This window comes from Ranitomeya variabilis, chromosome 1, assembly GCF_051348905.1.
Source record: "Ranitomeya variabilis isolate aRanVar5 chromosome 1, aRanVar5.hap1, whole genome shotgun sequence".
Lineage (NCBI taxonomy): Eukaryota > Metazoa > Chordata > Amphibia > Anura > Dendrobatidae > Ranitomeya > Ranitomeya variabilis.
Genome location: NC_135232.1, coordinates 12499408 through 12518995, shown reverse-complemented (window position 1 = coordinate 12518995; position 19588 = coordinate 12499408). Strand labels below are relative to the sequence as shown.

At 49.2% G+C, this 19588-nt stretch overlaps 1 protein-coding gene across 1 annotated transcript in view; it reads left to right on the top strand.

Annotated features, from left to right (window-relative positions):
• The first annotated feature begins 7326 nt into the window (after positions 1-7326).
• LOC143793582 (uncharacterized) overlaps positions 7327-19588 on the top strand; it is an 83567-nt gene continuing 71305 nt past the window's right edge. The window contains 1 exon segment of the mRNA XM_077280658.1: positions 7327-7447. The gene's annotated coding sequence lies outside the window, so the exon portion shown is untranslated.

Genomic DNA, 19588 nt, shown 5'->3' with positions numbered 1-19588 from the left:
TGCGAGATACAGCCGAGTCTCACTGGTTAAAAGCAAGCTGTGGCACCGGCACTCCGGAGCGGAGCGTGCAGCTCCATGTATTGCTATGCAGCTGCACGCTCCGCTCCGGAGTGCCGGTGCCACAGCTTGCTTTTAACCAGCGAGACTCGGCCGTATCTCGCACCAGTGTGTCTCCGGCCTTAGTCATATTACAAGACTTGTTAAAGGGCTGATTGTGACTTGTAGGATCGCTACTTCCAACAGGTGGCGCTATAGAGGTAAGTTCTCTTTTTCTCTGAAGAGGCAATTTGCATCTTAAATTTCTAGAGGAGCATTGTACGGAGAATAAGCCTCCTTACCTCGACAAGCCAGAGCCGGTATGTCACTCTCCATAAGGAGAAACGATACCCCTTAGGGTATGTTTCCACGGTCAGTTAACGCTGCGTGTTTGACGCTGCGCAGAGCTGCAGCATCAAACACGCAGCGTCCAGATGTTCCAGCATAGTGGAGGGGATTTTATGAAATCCCGTCTCCACTATGCATGGAAACCCGCACGCGGCGGACCTGCGACTACGGACATGCTGCGCGTCTTTTCAGATCGCAGCATGTCCGTATACCTTGCGGGGACGCTGCGTCCCCGCAAGGTATATCACAGGGCCCTATGGGAGAAAGCGATGATCCCGGATGTGAAGAGTTAACACATCCGGCATCATCGCGTCCCAGAAGGGGGCGGGGCTTAGCCGCTCCGACAATACTGCCGGTCATCCTGAACATGGACACGCACCCTTAGGGTATGTGTCCACGTTCAGTTTTGCTTCAGGCTTTGGTCAGGATTTTATGCAGGTAAAATCCTGACCAAAACTGCACCTGAGGTCACTGGCAGGTCACCTGTGGTGTGCCTGCGTGTTTTGCTCATAGTAGCAACATGCTGCGTTTAGAAAAAACGCACCACGCATGCGTTTTCGCGGCAAAAACGCATGCGTTTTTTAACGCATAGTGGAGTCTGGATTTCATGAAATCCCATCCACTATGCTGTAACATCTGGACGCTGCATTTTTGACGCTGCGGAAAAACGCAGCGTCAAAAACGCAGCGTTTCCTGAACGTGGAAACATACCCTTAGGGTATGTGAGTGCAGCGCCCCAGAGTCCTGGTCGTTGCAGTAGCATGGTTCAGCCACTAAGGGGGGCCATGCTGCGTTCGATGGCACGGAAGGAGTTCTCTGAGCAGGTATCACAGTCACCAAGACATTTCACAGCTGGGCCTCCGGGGGGAGCTAAGGGTGCTATTCATTAGGCCACTCCCCACCATAGTGGGTAAACTGGGGGTCAGGCAGGAAGTTAGAGAGAACGCTGACGGGATTGAACGGAGCAACACCTGGTGGCAGAGGGTGTTGTGAAGGGAGAGACTGTAGGGTCTCTGCCAGGGGTGGGATCCTGGCAGAGGCTTGGCATGGAAAGAACGTAAAGGGACCGTGCCTGCTCAGCATAGCGGCGGTGCCCAAGGAAGGACTAAGAAGCGAGATAGATTGTGCTGAGTGAGAAACGAAATCAAGCGAAAGGAGAGACCAGTGAGGGTTGTGCTGAAAGAGGCAGCACCTTACTGAGGCGCACTACCGGTGGCCGGAACGCCGAGGAGGTAAAGAGTTTCAAGCCATACCTCAGACCTACGGCAGGGCAGTTAGCTTGAGGCGGACTGTCTCACGCATCACCCAGGAAGGCAAAGGGGGGTACCAACAGGAGAGGGGCGCAGATAGAGTCCCGGAAGATCTCCGAGCCTCCCCGTCATACGGGTGCGTTCCTACCATAGTATCTGGAGGGACGAGAAAGATCATTGCGAATTAAGTTGTTGTGAGGGAACACGAGAAACAGACACAACAGTTGTGGGGTACTTTCCGTAAGCACAGCAGGGAAGGACTGCAACACATAGCGCTAGAAGGAAGGCACCGATTTCCACCTGCAAGGAGAGCTCTGGAAGTGCCATTGGACCGGCCGGACTTGCGCAGCCTGGTGAGCCGTATTCCGGACTGAGGACCCAGAGAGCTTCAGTAAAGAGGTAAAGAGACTGCAACCTGGTGTCCTCGTTATTTACCGCGACCTGCACCCCACAACTGCACCGCTACAACATCACTTATTGCACCGGACGTCCCCCATTGACAGACAGGGCCACGGACCGGGTCTAGCCACCGTGACAACCCCAGGACTGAGACCTAGAGGCCCGGCTCCGGGTACCCCTCGGCCCTGCGGCGGTGTGGGGGCGCTCCAACTTGGCGTCACGAACAGGATCTACTTAAGCCTGAAGAATCAGGTCATGTGTGCCTAGAGACTGCGATTTATTGTGTGTGGACTGAACTTTATTGCAAGACTGTGTGCTGTGCCAGTTGCCGCCAAAATCCGCCGCCATTGCAGCGCTGAGGAGAGCGCAGGAAGAGAAGAAGGGCGTGGAGTGGGCGTAGACAAGCTGGAGAGCGCGAAGAATAATGGCCGCCCAGTCTAAATATTTCTGTGCAGTGAGGACGTGTCCGTCAGCAGCAGAGATCCGCCTCCTGATCCTTAATGGGGGGCGGAGGCAGAGAAAACGAAACTGCTCACGCAGGAGAGAGCGGGAAAAAGACCAGGAAGCGACCCACGTGGAGGACGCTATGGCCAGCAGCTCCGAACCCGACAGCGGGGTTGAAGTGGAAGTCTCCCCTGACTACCCGGACGAGCCCAGCAGCCTGTCCTCTGTGGATAACACCAAATTCCTGAGAGCCGAGATGGAGGATTTATATACCCGGCTCCTCCAACTGAATGTGAGAATCCAGGCCCCGCATCAGGCGGTGCCGGCAGCGGGTTCCCGGACATCGGAGGAACCAGCGGGACCTGTTGCGGAAAGTGGATTCGTACCGGTGGGTGAGTCCCCCGGTCCTGCCCCACCAGCCGAGGGTGTGTTAGTGGGTCCCGTAGCAGCACCGCCTCTCCCGGGGACCCATAGACTTCAGCGCCTGTTACCATGGGAGGAAGCCACGTGCATGGAACACCGTATGCGAGCCCCTATCACCCCTACTCCCTTGCCGTGTGAGGTCAGTGCGGAGCGCACGGTGTGCCGCTGGGTGAACCCTGGATCCAATCTCATGGGGTTCCCCGGGGTGGAGACCCAGAAGGGAGAAATGGTACAGGCCCTAAGCTGGGAAGAATATCAGACCCAGCTAGAACAGCGGTGGCAAGAGGAAGAGAGAATACATCAGGTCAAACGGGAGGCCTACCATCAAAAAGATTTGGCGGTTAAGGATCGGGCCCGCAAGGACCCCACCACCCATCAGGCCCCGCGCAGGCAGGGCATTGTCACCATCTTCAAGCTCCGAGGAGGCTGGGGCTTTATCAAGGAACCGGGGCTGTATGCGGAGGTCTTTGTCAATCGCCGGGATGTGGAGTCGCACCTCAGAGAAGGTCACCCGGATCGGGACCTCTACCCGGGGGACAGCGTTACCTACACCCGGCACTTTGGAGAAAAGGGGTGGTTTGCTCTGAATGTGCACAAGCAGGAGAGGCCAGCCCCTGTAGCCAAGGTGTCACCGTGTGATCGATCTGAAGCCACTCCGGTCGCCTCCACCTGCCTGGCTGCGGAACCTGGAGCCCGCAGGTTGATCACCGCCACCACAGCAGTGGCCAAGGGAGTGCCTCTTCGGGTGGTTGAGACTCCTGAGGAGCCAGCGCAGAGAGCAGTGGGAACCCAGACCTTCATCGCTGCGCACGATCTGGTCATACAACAGACCCGAACACATGGGGTGTACCTGGCAGTAGGAGTGGACCTGAACCCTGAACAGCAGGGATCCACCTGCCGGGTGGCGCCTCGTGGAAAGTTTTGAAAGTACTATCATTGGATGGAAAATGTAAATAGTTAACTGTTCATTCCTTTAACTGTTCCTGTTTGCTGCTAAACCCGTCTAGGGTTAAAGGTGACCCCTTTGTTGACCCGGGGTCACTGTTGTTTTCCTGAAGTTTATACAGTTTTAAAAAAAAGAGAACTGCAGAAATCATGAACTGCGCATGATTCAAACTTTCCCTTGTAAATAGTTTGCACTTTCTTAAAGGTGCTCCCTACTGGTTTTAGTCAAAAGACACTTTGCGAAGAAACCGTTCCTACTGGTCCTAGTTAAAGACACTTTGTGAAGATACCGGACCGGAACTTTGCATGAGACTGGTAGGCTGAGAAGACGAGCTACCTCAGAGAGACCTGGTCCCCTCTTAAAGGGGATGTGAAGAATTGTACTTGAAAGCGATACTGTTACAGAATAGTAATGTGGTAATGATGCCTTGAAAAGAAAATGTAACTGTTTTACATGCCGAGTTATATGTGTTGAATTTGTTAAAATGTGAAATTTGAATAATGTTTTGAAGACAGGAAGGATGCAGAGAGCCCGTAGGGGTAGAAGTGGAGGTCTGCATAGTTGAAAGTAAGAGAAGTAATAATGAGGGTGAGGATAGAAGGTAAACCCCGCGTCCCCATTGAAAAGTTACTTTGTTGCTAAGGACAGAGAGTGAACCCGTAGGGGTTAGAGAGTGAGTCCTTAAAGGGGCCGAGTAGAGCTGGCTCAGAGTTCTTCAACCGAAAGGAATGTTATGTCTATACTGTGTATAGTAGCGAAAGGCAGTAGGCCCTGGCTGAACAGGGCGGTCCTGTAGAAGAAAGGAGAGGCAGTAGGTCTGGTGCCGTAGGGACAGGCGGTCCTGCAGGTTCACAAGAAGGAGAATGTAAAGTTGAAATGCCTTATAATGTGATTATAGGAAGGCCTTTGATAGACTAAGAGTGTGAGTTTCTTAAAGGCAATGTTAAGTTATTATTTCAAAAATTGCACTAAATAGAATACCCGGTTGGGTAACAGAAGTTATTTATACTCTGTAAATTATAAGGTTAATTATGTTTGTAACGTTACAAGTGTCCTCACCTCCCATAAAGGGAAGCCTACTTAAGTATACTTATTGTTATTTGCACTCAACAAAATTGTATGTCTTTTTGCTAACCTGTATTGTTGTTTTTCTTCCCAGTCCCGGAGTACTGTGTTTAACCAGGGGGGAGTGCAGCGCCCCAGAGTCCTGGTCGTTGCAGTAGCATGGTTCAGCCACTAAGGGGGGCCATGCTGCGTTCGATGGCACGGAAGGAGTTCTCTGAGCAGGTATCACAGTCACCAAGACATTTCACAGCTGGGCCTCCGGGGGGAGCTAAGGGTGCTATTCATTAGGCCACTCCCCACCATAGTGGGTAAACTGGGGGTCAGGCAGGAAGTTAGAGAGAACGCTGACGGGATTGAACGGAGCAACACCTGGTGGCAGAGGGTGTTGTGAAGGGAGAGACTGTAGGGTCTCTGCCAGGGGTGGGATCCTGGCAGAGGCTTGGCATGGAAAGAACGTAAAGGGACCGTGCCTGCTCAGCATAGCGGCGGTGCCCAAGGAAGGACTAAGAAGCGAGATAGATTGTGCTGAGTGAGAAACGAAATCAAGCGAAAGGAGATACCAGTGAGGGTTGTGCTGAAAGAGGCAGCACCTTACTGAGGCGCACTACCGGTGGCCGGAACGCCGAGGAGGTAAAGAGTTTCAAGCCATACCTCAGACCTACGGCAGGGCAGTTAGCTTGAGGCGGACTGTCTCACGCATCACCCAGGAAGGCAAAGGGGGGTACCAACAGGAGAGGGGCGCAGATAGAGTCCCGGAAGATCTCCGAGCCTCCCCGTCATACGGGTGCGTTCCTACCATAGTATCTGGAGGGACGAGGAAGATCATTGCGAATTAAGTTGTTGTGAGGGAACACGAGAAACAGACACAACAGTTGTGGGGTACTTTCCGTAAGCACAGCAGGGAAGGACTGCAACACATAGCGCTAGAAGGAAGGCACCGATTTCCACCTGCAAGGAGAGCTCTGGAAGTGCCATTGGACCGGCCGGACTTGCGCAGCCTGGTGAGCCGTATTCCGGACTGAGGACCCAGAGAGCTTCAGTAAAGAGGTAAAGAGACTGCAACCTGGTGTCCTCGTTATTTACCGCGACCTGCACCCCACAACTGCACCGCTACAACATCACTTATTGCACCGGACGTCCCCCATTGACAGACAGGGCCACGGACCGGGTCTAGCCACCGTGACAACCCCAGGACTGAGACCTAGAGGCCCGGCTCCGGGTACCCCTCGGCCCTGCGGCGGTGTGGGGGCGCTCCATGTCCACGTTCAGTTTTGCTTCAGGATTTGGTCAGGATTTTATGCAGGTAAAATCCTGACCAAATCTGCACCTGAGGTCACTGGCAGGTCACCTGCGTTGTCCTTGAGTTTTTTCTGCAATGTAAGGACATGCTGCGTTTTTAAAAGACGCGCCGCATGTGAGTTTTCTCGGGTGTGCCGCATGCGTCTTTTACTGCATAGTGGAGACAGGATTTCATGAAATCCCCTCCACTATGCTGTAACATCTGGACGCTGCGTTTTTTATGCATGCTGCTCAACCCTGCGTCAAAAGCGCAGCGTTTCCTGAACGTGGACACATACCCTGGGGCTACTTTCACACTAGCGTTTTTTGCAATACGTTGCAATGCGTCGTTTTGGGGAAAAAACGCATCCTGCAAAGTTGTCTGCAGGATGCGTTTTTTCCCCCTTGACTAACATTAGCGACGGATGCGTCGTGCGACGGATGCATCGTGCTTTGGCGGACCGTCGGCACAAAAAAATGCTACATGTAACGTTTTTTTGTGCGACGTGTCCGCCCCCACCTCCCCGCACCTCACAATGGGGTAGCGGATGCGCTGGAATAATGCATCCGCTGCCCCCGTTGTGCGGCGTATACAACGCTAGCGTCGGTAACCTCAGCCCGACGCACTGTGACGGGCTGAGCCCGACGCTAGTGTGAAAGTAGCCTTAAGGTACCTTCACACTAAACGATTTTGCAACGATATTACTAGCGATCTGTGACGTTGCAGCGTCCTGGATAGCGATATCGTTGTGTTTGACAGGCAGCAGCAATCAGGATCCCGCTGTGATGTCGCTGGTCGTTGCTGAAAGTCCAGAACTTTATTTCGTCGCTGGATCTCCCGCTGACATCGCTGAATCGGTGTGTGTGACACGGATTCAGCGATGTCTTCACTGGTAACCAGGGTAAACATCGGGTTACTAAGCGCAGGGCCGCGCTTAGTAACCCAATGTTTACCCTGGTTACCAGGGGACTTTGGCATCCTTGGTCGCTGGAGAGCTGACTGTGTGACAGCTCCCTTAGACTCCTAACATATGGGCTGTTACCACACAGCTGGCTACAAGGATGACTGATGACTACTGGTCACATGACGGTGACATCACCACAGGTCCTCCACCACTTCTCTCCTGAGCCCCGCCCCCTGATCACATGACGGTGACGTCACAACAGGGCCTTCAGCTCTCAGTGCAGCAGCTCCGTCCTGGCTGTGTGCAGCTCGTGTTCTCTGGTGTCAGCCAGCAGCAGATTTCCCGCCATTCCGGTGAGATTACAGGAGGGTTTGGTGGAGTTTTGGTGCTTGTGGTAAATCTGTGAGAGGAGAGTGTGGGGTGAGATCAGAGCTGTTCCTGTGGAGGCTCCTGCTCCATGTGACTGCGGCTCCTCAGTGTTGGGGACGGGCAGCATTGTATGGGGGATGTGCAGCGTCTGCTCCTCATCTCACGGCCTCTGCTGATAGTGTAGTTACCACGGTGACCGGTCTCTGCTGGCGGTGTAGTTACCACGGTGACCGGTCTCTGCTGGCGGTGTAGTTACCACGCTGACCGTCCTCTGCTGGCGGTGTAGTTACCACAGTGACCGTCCTCCGCTGGCGATTGTGCCAGGCGTTATCAGAGATGTCATTAATAGACAATTATAGGAATGAACAGCTACGTATTAAATCCCCCTATTTCAGGTATTGTGCATTATCCTATAGCCCCTAGAGAGGCTATGAGCTATTTTACAGCTTGTGAGTCCCTGTATCTCAGTGACTGTACTACTTACCCTGATAACTTCATGCCGACTCATGGACCACAGCCATTATTAGGATAATTTAATCAAACCTAACTGTTTAGCATCAGTGGCAGATAGGATAGATGTCCCTAAATAGGGCACTATCATAGACTGAAATATATTTTTATAGGACCGAATTTGTATTTTTACAGTTTTAGTTACAGGATCCATCGGTCGTGGTCAGTAATGTCTTGTAGATGTGATCGGAGCCTTAGTTACAGGATCCATCGGTCGTGGTCGGTGACGTCTTGTAGATGTGATCGGAGCCTTAGTTACTTGATCCATCGGTCGTGGTCGGTGATGTCTTGTAGATGTGATCGGAGCCTTAGTTACAGGATCCATCGGTCGTGGTCGGTGACGTCTTGTAGATGTGATCGGAGCCTTAGTTACAGGATCCATCGGTCGTGGTCGGTGACGTCTTGTAGATGTGATCGGAGCCTTAGTTACAGGATCCATCGGTCGTGGTCGGTGACGTCTTGTAGATGTGATCGGAGCCTTAGTTACAGGATCCATCGGTCGTGGTCGGTGATGTCTTGTAGATGTGATCGGAGCCTTAGTTACAGGATCCATCGGTCGTGGTCGGTGACGTCTTGTAGATGTGATCGGAGCCTTAGTTACAGGATCCATCGGTCGTGGTCGGTGACGTCTTGTAGATGAGATCGGAGCCTTAGTTACAGGATCCATCGGTCGTGGTTGGTGACATCTTGTAGATGTGATCGAAGCCTTAGTTACAGGATCCATCGGTCGTGGTTGGTGACATCTTGTAGATGTGATCGGTCCTTAGTTACAGGATCCATCGGTCGTGGTCGGTGACGTCTTGTAGATGTGATCGGAGCCTTAGTTACAGGATCCATCGGTCGTGGTTGGTGACGTCTTGTAGATGTGATCGGTCCTTAGTTACAGGATCCATCGGTCGTGGTCGGTGACATCTTGTAGATGTGATCGGAGCCTTAGTTACAGGATCCATCGGTCGTGGTTGGTGACGTCTTGTAGATGTGATCGGAGCCTTAGTTACAGGATCCATCGGTCGTGGTTGGTGACGTCTTGTACATGTGATCGGAGCCTTAGTTACAGGATCCATCGGTCGTGGTCGGTGATGTCTTGTAGATGTGATCGGAGCCTTAGTTACAGGATCCATCGGTCGTGGTCGGTGACGTCTTGTAGATGTGATCGGAGCCTTAGTTACAGGATCCATCGGTCGTGGTCGGTGACGTCTTGTAGATGAGATCGGAGCCTTAGTTACAGGATCCATCGGTCGTGGTTGGTGACATCTTGTAGATGTGATCGGAGCCTTAGTTACAGGATCCATCGGTCGTGGTTGGTGACGTCTTGTAGATGTGATCGGTCCTTAGTTACAGGATCCATCGGTCGTGGTCGGTGACGTCTTGTAGATGTGATCGGAGCCTTAGTTACAGGATCCATCGGTCATGGTCGGTGACGTCTTGTAGATGTGATCGGAGCCTTAGTTACAGGATCCATCGGTCGTGGTCGGTGACATCTTGTAGATGTGATCGGAGCCTTAGTTACAGGATCCATCGGTCGTGGTCGGTGACGTCTTGTAGATGAGATCGGAGCCTTAGTTACAGGATCCATCGGTCGTGGTCGGTGACGTCTTGTAGATGTGATCGGAGCCTTAGTTACAGGATCCATCGGTCGTGGTCGGTGATGTCTTATAGATGTGATCGGAGCCTTAGTTACAGGATCCATAGGTCGTGGTCGGTGATGTCTTATAGATGTGATCGGAGCCTTAGTTACAGGATCCATCGGTCGTGGTCGGTGACGTCTTGTAGATGTGATCGGAGCCTTAGTTACAGGATCCATCGGTCGTGGTCGGTGACGTCTGGTAGATGTGATCGGAGCCTTAGTTACAGGATCCATCGGTCGTGGTCGGTGACGTCTTGTAGATGAGATCGGAGCCTTAGTTACAGGATCCATAGGTCGTGGTTGGTGACGTCTTGTAGATGTGATCGGAGCCTTAGTTACAGGATCCATCGGTCGTGGTTGGTGACATCTTGTAGATGTGATCGGAGCCTTAGTTACAGGATCCATCGGTCGTGGTCGGTGACGTCTTGTAGATGAGATCGGAGCCTTAGTTACAGGATCCATCGGTCGTGGTCGGTGACGTCTTGTAGATGTGATCGGAGCCTTAGTTACAGGATCCATCGGTCGTGGTCGGTGATGTCTTATAGATGTGATCGGAGCCTTAGTTACAGGATCCATAGGTCGTGGTCGGTGATGTCTTATAGATGTGATCGGAGCCTTAGTTACAGGATCCATCGGTCGTGGTCGGTGACGTCTTGTAGATGTGATCGGAGCCTTAGTTACAGGATCCATCGGTCGTGGTCGGTGACGTCTTGTAGATGTGATCGGAGCCTTAGTTACAGGATCCATCGGTCGTGGTCGGTGATGTCTTATAGATGTGATCGGAGCCTTAGTTACAGGATCCATCGGTCGCGGTTGGTGATTTCTTGTAGATGTGATTGGTCCCATAGTTACAGGATCTATCGGTCGTGGTCGGTGACCTCTGTAGATGTGATCGGAGCCTTAGTTACAGGATCTATTGGTTGTGGTCGGTGATGTCTTGTAGATGTGATCGGAGCCTTAGTTACAGGACCCCTGGATTTGGGGATCCTCGGCCATTCTTCCTTGCAGATCCTCTCCAGTTCCATCAGGTTGGATGGTGAATGTTGGTGGACAGCCATTTTCAGGTCTCCAGAGATGCATAATTGGGTTTAGGTCAGGGCTCTGGCTGGGCCGGTCAAGAATGGTCACAGTGTTGTTCTGAAGCCGCTCCTTTGTTATTTTACCTGTGTGCTTAGGGTCATTGTCTTGTTGGAAGGTGAACATTTGGCCAAGTCTGAGGTCCAGAGCACTCTGAAAGAGGTTTTCATACAGGATATCTCTGTACTTGTCCGCATTCATATTTCCTTCAATGGCAACCAGTTCTCCTGTCCCTGCAGCTGAAAACACCCCCATAGCATGATGCTGCCACCACCATGTTTCACTGTTGGGATTGTATTGGGCAGGTGATAAGCAGTTCCTGGTTTTCTCCACACATACCGCTTAGAATTTTCACCAAAAAAGTCTATCTTCTTCTTATTAGACCATAGAATCTTATTTCTCATAGACTGAGAGACCTTTTTTAGTAAACTCTATGCGGGCTTTCATATGTCTTGCACTGAGGAGAGGCTTCCGTTGGGCCACTCTGCCATAAAGGCCCGACTGGTGGAGGTCTGCAGTAATAGTTGACTTTGTGGAACTTTCTCCCATCTCCCTACTGCAATCAAGTCCTATTCGTTTAATTATACACAGCTGGACTGTAGTGATGAGCGAGTGTACTCGTTGCTCGGGTGGTCTCCGAGTATTTGTTAGTGCTCGGAGATTTCATTTTCCTAGCCGCAGTTGCATGATTTACGACGGTTAAACAGCTTGATTACATGTGGGATTCCCTAGCAACCAGGCAACCCCCACATGTACTCAGGCTGGCTAGAAGCTGTAAATCATGCAGCTGAATCAACAAAAACTAAATTTCCGAACACTAACAAATATTCGGAGATCACCCGAGCAACGAGTATACTCGCTCATCACTACTGGACTGCAATGAAGGAGTAGAACCATCTCAAGGAGGATCACAAGAAAATGGACAGCTTTTGACTTAAATATAAGTGTCTAAGCAAAGGGTCTGAATATTTATGACCATGGGATATATCAGTTTTTATTTTTTAATAAATATGCAAAAATTTCTTCATTTCTGTTTTTTGTTTTCAGTCAAGATGGGGTGCAGAGTGTACATTAACCCCTTCCCGCCGCGGGCCTTTTTCGTTTTTGTGTTTTCGTTTTTCGATCCCCTCCTTCCCAGAGCCATAACTTTTTTAATTTTCCGTCAATATGGTCATATGAGGGCTTATTTTTTGCGGGACTAGTTGTACTTTTGAACGACACCATTGGTTTTACCATGTCTTGTAGTAGAAAACGGGAAAAAAATTCCAAGTGCGATGAAATTGCAAAAAAAAGTGCAATCCCACACTTGTTTTTTGATTGGCTTTTTTGCTAGCTTCACTAAATGCTAAAACTGACCTGATATTATGATTCTCCAGGTCATTACGAGTTCATAGACACCTAACATGTCTAGGTTATTTTTTATCTAAGTAGTGAAAAAAAAATCAAAACTTTGCTAAAAAAAAACAAAAAAAAAAACGCCATTTTCCGATACCCGTAGCGTCTCCATTTTTCGTGATCTGGGGTCGGGCGAGGGCTTATTTTTTGCGTGCCGAGCTGACATTTTTAATGATACCACTTTTGTGCAGATACGTTCTTTTGATCGCCCGTTATTGCATTTTAATGCAATGTCGCGGCGACCAAAAAAACGTAATTCTGGCGTTTCAAATTTTACCTTTCGCCACGACAGCACCCCACATGAGAGAGAGGGATCCGCCCATAGGAACAGGAAACCTACAGAATAAAAGGAGGCGGTCCCCTCTCCTCCTCAGTTTAGGTTTCCTGTTTCTATGGGAATCCGAAGTACCTGCAGTTCAAGAGGATTCCTGGGCCATGCACCCGCCTGCGTCGGTGTCCGTGGGAACGGCAGGGGCTGCGGTTCCAGAGGCAGCGGCGGGGGAGCCACTGTTGCAGCCTCCCTCCTCGTCTGGTCAGTCGCCATGGTCCGGGTCCGGTCACTGCTGGTCCGCCTGGCTCCATGAGGACGCGCGCGCTCAGGGGCCGGCTTCTTATCCAGCAGCCGCCGCATGGTGAGGAGGAGCGGTGCGTCTAACCCGGAAGTCGCCAGAGCACTTCCGGGTTAGGTCCGGGGAGGCAGGAGATTCGGCACCAGATTTAAAAATGCAGCGCTAGCATCGGCCGGTGTGTGTAAGTATGGCTTCACCGGCCGACGAAGCGCACTTGCCTGCGACAGAGCGTTCTCCCAGCAAGGAGACAAGCGCCAGGAGCAGCACTAAGAGTGGGGGCCGACCTCAGGAAAAACGATCTACCACCAAACAGAGAGATCTTTTATCAAAGAATCCACCTCCAGAACTGGTACCTGTCAGCTTCACTGGGTGAGTTTTTAAAATCCTGTATGCTGATGTACAGTGCCTACAAGTAGTATTCAACCCCCTGCAGATTTAGCAGGTTTACACATTTGGAATTAACTTGGCATTGTGACATTTGGCCTGTAGATCAGCCTGGAAGTGTGAAATGCACTGCAGCAAAAAAGAATGTTATTTCTTTGTTTATTTTTTTTTTAAATTGGGAAAAGTTTTTTCAGAGGGTCATTTATTATTCAACCCCTCAACCCACCAGAATTCTGTTTGGTTCCCCTAAAGTATTAAGAAGGAGTTCAGGCACAAAGAACAATGAGCTTCACATGTTTGGATCAATTATCTCTTTTTCCAGCCTTTTCTGACTATTTAAGACCCTCCCCAAACTTGTGAACAGCACTCAAACATGGTCAACATGGGAAAGACAAAGGAGCATTCCAAGGCCATCAGAGACAAGATCGTGGAGGGTCACAAGGCTGGCAAGGGGTACAAAACCCTTTCCAAGGAGTTGGGCCTACCTGTCTCCACTGTTGGGAGCATCATCCGGAAGTGGAAGGCTTATAGAACTACTGTTAGCCTTCCACGGCCTGGACATCCTTTTAAAGTTTCCTCCCGTGCCGAGGCCAGGCTTGTCCGAAGAGTCAAGGCTAACCCAAGGACAACCATGAAGGAGCTCCGGGAAGATCTCATGGCAGTGGGGACATTGGTTTCAGTCAATACCATAAGTAACGTACTCCACCGCAATGGTCTCCGTTCCAGATGAGCCCGTAAGGTACCTTTACTTTCAAAGCGTCATGTCAAGGCTCGTCTACAGTTTGCTCATGATCACTTGGAGGACTCTGAGACTGACTGGTTCAAGGTTCTCTGGTCTGATGAGACCAAGATCGAGATCTTTGGTGCCAACCACACACGTGACGTTTGGAGACTGGATGGCACTGCATACGACCCCAAGAATACCATCCCTACAGTCAAGCATGGTGGTGGCAGCATCATGCTGTGGGGCTGTTTCTCAGCCAAGGGGCCTGGCCATCTGGTCCGCATCCATGGGAAGATGGATAGCACGGCCTACCTGGAGATTTTGGCCAAGAACCTCCGCTCCTCCATCAAGGATCTTAAGATGGGTCGTCATTTCATCTTCCAACAAGACAACGACCCAAAGCACACAGCCAAGAAAACCAAGGCCTGGTTCAAGAGGCAAAAAATCAATGTGTTGCAGTGGCCTAGTCAGTCTCCTGACCTTAACCCAATTGAAAACTTGTGGAAGGAGCTCAAGATTAAAGTCCACATGAGACACCCAAAGAACCTAGATAACTTGGAGAAGATCTGCATGGAGGAGTGGGCCAAGATAACTCCAGAGACCTGTGCCGGCCTGATCAGGTCTTATAAAAGACGATTATTAGCTGTAATTGCAAACAAAGGTTATTCCACAAAATATTAAACCTAGGGGTTGAATAATAATTGACCCACACTTTTATGTTTAAAATTTATAAAAATTTAACTGAGCAACAAAACTTTTTGGTTTGTAAGATTTATGCATCTGTTAATAAATCCTGCTCTTGTTAGAAGTTTGAAGGCTCTAACTTATTTGCATCTTATTAAACCTGCTAAATCTGCAGGGGGTTGAATACTACTTGTAGGCACTGTATATTCCTCCTGTATCCCTTCATTGACCTACATTTCCTTCAGTCGCGGTGATGCGCCCCTGCTGGATGTTCTCATGAACTGCAGCCTGGGAACTTTTTCCCACGCTCCAGGTCATATGAGGACATCCACCAGGGGGCGCATCACCGCGACTGAAGGAAATGTAGGTCAATGACCTACATTTCCTTCATTCGCCGGGGAATTACAAGCACGAGCACAGCTGCATTAGCAGGGCTCCTGCTTGTAAATTATTTTAACCCCTTCAGATGGATTACCTCGTGGGACGTGACGGGTCAGCAGAAGGTATGTATATTGTGGGTTTATTGTTTTGCCAAGCGAGGGTCTGCAAATGGATTGAGAGAGCAATAAATTATTAAAACAACCGCTGTGTTTATTTCATTAAAATACTTTTAAATCGTGTGTGTGTTTTTTAACCCTTTCAAACAATTGGATTAATAATGGATAGGTGTCATAATTGACGCCTCTCCATTATTAATCTGGCTTAATGTCACCTTACAACAGCAAGGTGGCATTAACCCTTCATTACCCCATATCCCACCGCTACACGGGAATGGGAAGAGAGTGGCCAAGTGCCAGAATAGGCGCATCTTCCAGATGTGCCTTTTCTGGGGTGGCTGGGGGCAGATGTTTTTAGCCACGGGGGGCCAATAACCATGGACCCTCTCCTGGCTATTAATATCTGCCCTCAGTCATTGGCTTTACCACTCTGGCGGAGAAAATTGTGCGGGAGCCCACGCCAATTTTTTCCGCCATTTAACCCTTTATTTTAGCAGCTACAGCGCCCAAATTTTGCATACACATACTACTAACAGTAGTGTGGAACATGCAAAAAAAATGGGGATATGAGATGGTTTACTGTATGTAATCATGTCTCATATCCTGTCGGGTTTGGGAAGGAGAAATGAAAAGCCGGCAATTGAATTACCGGCTTTTCACAGATATCGCGCTGTAGTAAATATAAATACAGACTATATATATATATATATATATATATATATATATATATATATATATACTGTATATATGTTTTCCCGAACATTTGAGCACATAAATCCATTAGATATCGGTTTTGCAAGCCTGCGAGAAAATATCGCAATACGGATTACATACAGAGGATGCCATGCGCAAAATGCGCCACACACCCTGACTACGGATCACTATTTTGGGAACATTTCTCCGTATTACGGCCGTAAAATACGGACCGTATTGTCTTACGCTGAGTGTGACGCCGGCCTTACAGGAGAGCCTTCAGAAGACGCCCCTTTACCAGGAGCAAACCGTCTGAGCAAAGGGAGCGCTGGGAGACAAAGGATCCAAAACACACAGGTGCTCTGTTTACCGGATCCTATAATTCAAAGCGTAGCAAGTACCGCTAACTATGAAGTGGGCGGCAGATTAAAATATTTCTTTTCTAAATGGAAACAAATAACATCTATCCATTGGATTCTGGACATTATTAAATGCGGATTAAAATTAGCTTTTGATAGAATCCCTTGGGATTCTTTTATAGTAACATCTCCAAAAGGACGGGAACAACAAGAAGCTGTAGAATCAGAGATCCTATCTCTTCTATCTAAAAAAGTATTGATAGAGGTTCCCCGGGATCAAAAAGGAAAGAGGTTCTATTCCCCTTTGTTTTTGATCAATAAACCAGATGGTTCATTTAGAACCATCATAAATCTCAGAAAATTAAATTCCTTTTTGCGTAACCATACTTTCAAGATGGAATCTATTAGTTCTGCCATCAAACTTTTGTTCCCTAGGTGTGTCATGGCCGGGATAGACCTAAAAGATGGCTACTATCATCTTCCCATACATGCCGAACACCAGCAGTACCTAAGGGTTGCAGTCATCCTGTCAGGACAGGTTCGTCACTTTCAATATGTAGCAATGCCCTTTGGGCTTTCTATGGCTCCCCGCATCTTCACAAAGGTGATATTAGAAGTGATGGCTCATCTACGCCAACGGGACACTTTGATAATACCCTACCTGGATGATTTTCTGGTGGTAGGAGATTCTATAGCTCAATGTAAAATACGATTGTGTAATACGATCTCATCCCTACAGGAGTTGGGTTGGATCGTCAACTTCGAAAAGTCCAGACTGAACCCAGAGACCGTTCAAATATTTCTAGGGATCCAGCTAGACTCCGTAAGTCAAAAAAGCTTCCTCCCGCATTCAAAAAAAGTAACTATACAGTCAAAGGTGTCAGAGACAATAAAAAATACCCACATGACACTAAGGAAGGCTACGTCCTTACTAGGATCATTATCCTCATGTATTCCAGCGGTACCGTGGGCTCAATTTCATACCCGCCAGTTACAGTATGAAGTATTATCAGTCCAGGGAAGAAAACGACATCTGGAGAGTAAACTAACTCTTTCCAGGGATGTCATAAGATCTCTATCCTGGTGGCTAGATATGGAACACCTTTCAGGGGGTGTACCATGGATAATAGACCCTTCTAAGATAATTTCCACCGACGCCAGCCCTATGGGGTGGGGTGCACATATGGAGAATGATCTGGCCCAAGATACTTGGGATCAGGCAGAATTAACATGTTCTTCCAATTGGAAAGAATTAAGAGCAGTAGAAAATGCCTTAAATCATTTTCTTCCACAGATTCAAGGAGCACATGTAAGAGTTTTCTCGGACAATTCCACCACAGTGGCATATGTAAACCGTCAAAGTGGTACACGGTCAGGAAGTCTGATGACCATAGCAGCAGAGATCTTCCAATTGGCAGAGACTGATCTTGCATCCTTAACAGCCCTACACATCAGAGGGGTAGAAAATACCAAAGCAGACTACCTCAGTTGAAACATGCTACGCCAGGGAGAATGGACCCTAAACAGAAACGTATTCCGAGTAATAATGAGAGCATGGGGTATACCTCAAATAGATCTGTTTGCCACAAGAGGCAACAGACAGGTAAAAAGGTTCGCTTCCCTGAACTTCATGGATCATCCAGACATGTTGGACTCTCTCCACCATCCTTGGAAGTTCAAACTGGCATACGCCTTTCCTCCAATATCTCTGATTCCACTAGTGATCAGGAAGATCAGGAGGGAACAAGCAAGGGTAATTGTCATGATTCTCAATGGCGAGAGAACATAGCCCAGCATATATGAGAACTAGCTCTTGGAAGATGGAAACTATACTGACCATGAACTAAACCTGCCGCACAACTAGAAGTGGCCGGGTAGCATGCCTACGTTTTTTTATCCCTAGATGCCCAGCGCCAGCCGGAGAACTACCTAATCCTAGCAGAGGAAAAGACAGTCCTGGCTCACCTCTAGAGAAATTTCCCCAAAAGGCAGACAGAGGCCCCCACATATATTGGCGGTGATTTTAGATGAAATGACAAACGTAGTATGAAAATAGGTTTAGCAAAATCGAGGTCCGCTTACTAGATAGCAGGAAGACAGAAAGGGCACTTTCATGGTCAGCAGAAAACCCTATCAAAACACCATCCAGAAATTACTTTAAGACTCTAGCATTAACTCATAACACCAGAGTGGCAATTTCCGATCACAAGAGCTTTCCAGACACAGTAACGAAACAGCAGCTGTGAACAGGAACAAAATGCAAAAACACACAAGGACAAAAGTCCAACTTAGCTGGGAGTTGTCTGGTAGCAGGAACATGCACAGAAAGGCTTCTGATTACATTGTTGACCGGCATGAAACTGACAGAGGAGCAAGGTTATATAGCGACTCCCACATCCTGATAGGAGCAGGTGAACAGAGGGGATGATGCACACAAGTTCAATTCCACAAGTGGCCACCGGGGGAGCCCAGAATCCAATTTCACAACAGTACCCCCCCCTCAAGGAGGGGGCACCGAACCCTCACCAGAACCACCAGGGCGATCAGGATGAGCCCTATGAAAGGCACGGACAAGATCGGAGGCATGAACATCAGAGGCAGTGACCCAAGAATTATCCTCCTGACCGTATCCCTTCCATTTGACCAGATACTGGAGTTTCCGTCTGGAAACACGAGAGTCTAAGATCTTTTCCACAACGTACTCCAACTCACCCTCAACCAACACCGGAGCAGGAGGCTCAATGGAAGGCACAACCGGTACCTCATACCTGCGCAACAATGACCGATGAAAAACATTATGAATCGAAAAGGATGCAGGGAGGTCCAAACGGAAGGACACAGGGTTAAGAATCTCCAATATCTTGTACGGGCCGATGAACCGAGGCTTAAACTTAGGAGAAGAAACCCTCATAGGGACAAAACGAGAAGACAACCACACCAAGTCCCCAACACAAAGCCGAGGACCAACACGACGACGGCGGTTGGCAAAAAGCTGAGTCTTCTCCTGGGACAACTTCAAATTGTCCACCACCTGCCCCCAAATCTGATGCAACCTCTCCACCACAGCATCCACTCCAGGACAATCCGAAGATTCCACTTGACCGGAGGAAAATCGAGGATGAAACCCCGAATTACAGAAAAACGGGGACACCAAGGTGGCAGAGCTGGCCCGATTATTGAGGGCGAACTCCGCCAAAGGCAAAAAAGCAACCCAATCATCCTGATCCGCAGACACAAAACACCTCAAATATGTCTCCAAGGTCTGATTAGTCCGCTCGGTCTGGCCATTAGTCTGAGGATGGAAAGCAGACGAAAAAGACAAATCTATGCCCATCCTAGCACAGAATGCCCGCCAAAATCTAGACACGAATTGGGTCCCTCTGTCAGAAACGATATTCTCCGGAATACCATGCAAACGAACAACATTTTGAAAAAACAGAGGAACCAACTCGGAAGAAGAAGGCAACTTAGGCAAGGGAACCAGATGGACCATCTTAGAGAAACGGTCACACACCACCCAGATGACAGACATCTTCTGAGAAACAGGCAGATCCGAAATAAAATCCATCGAGATGTGCGTCCAAGGCCTCTTCGGGATAGGCAAGG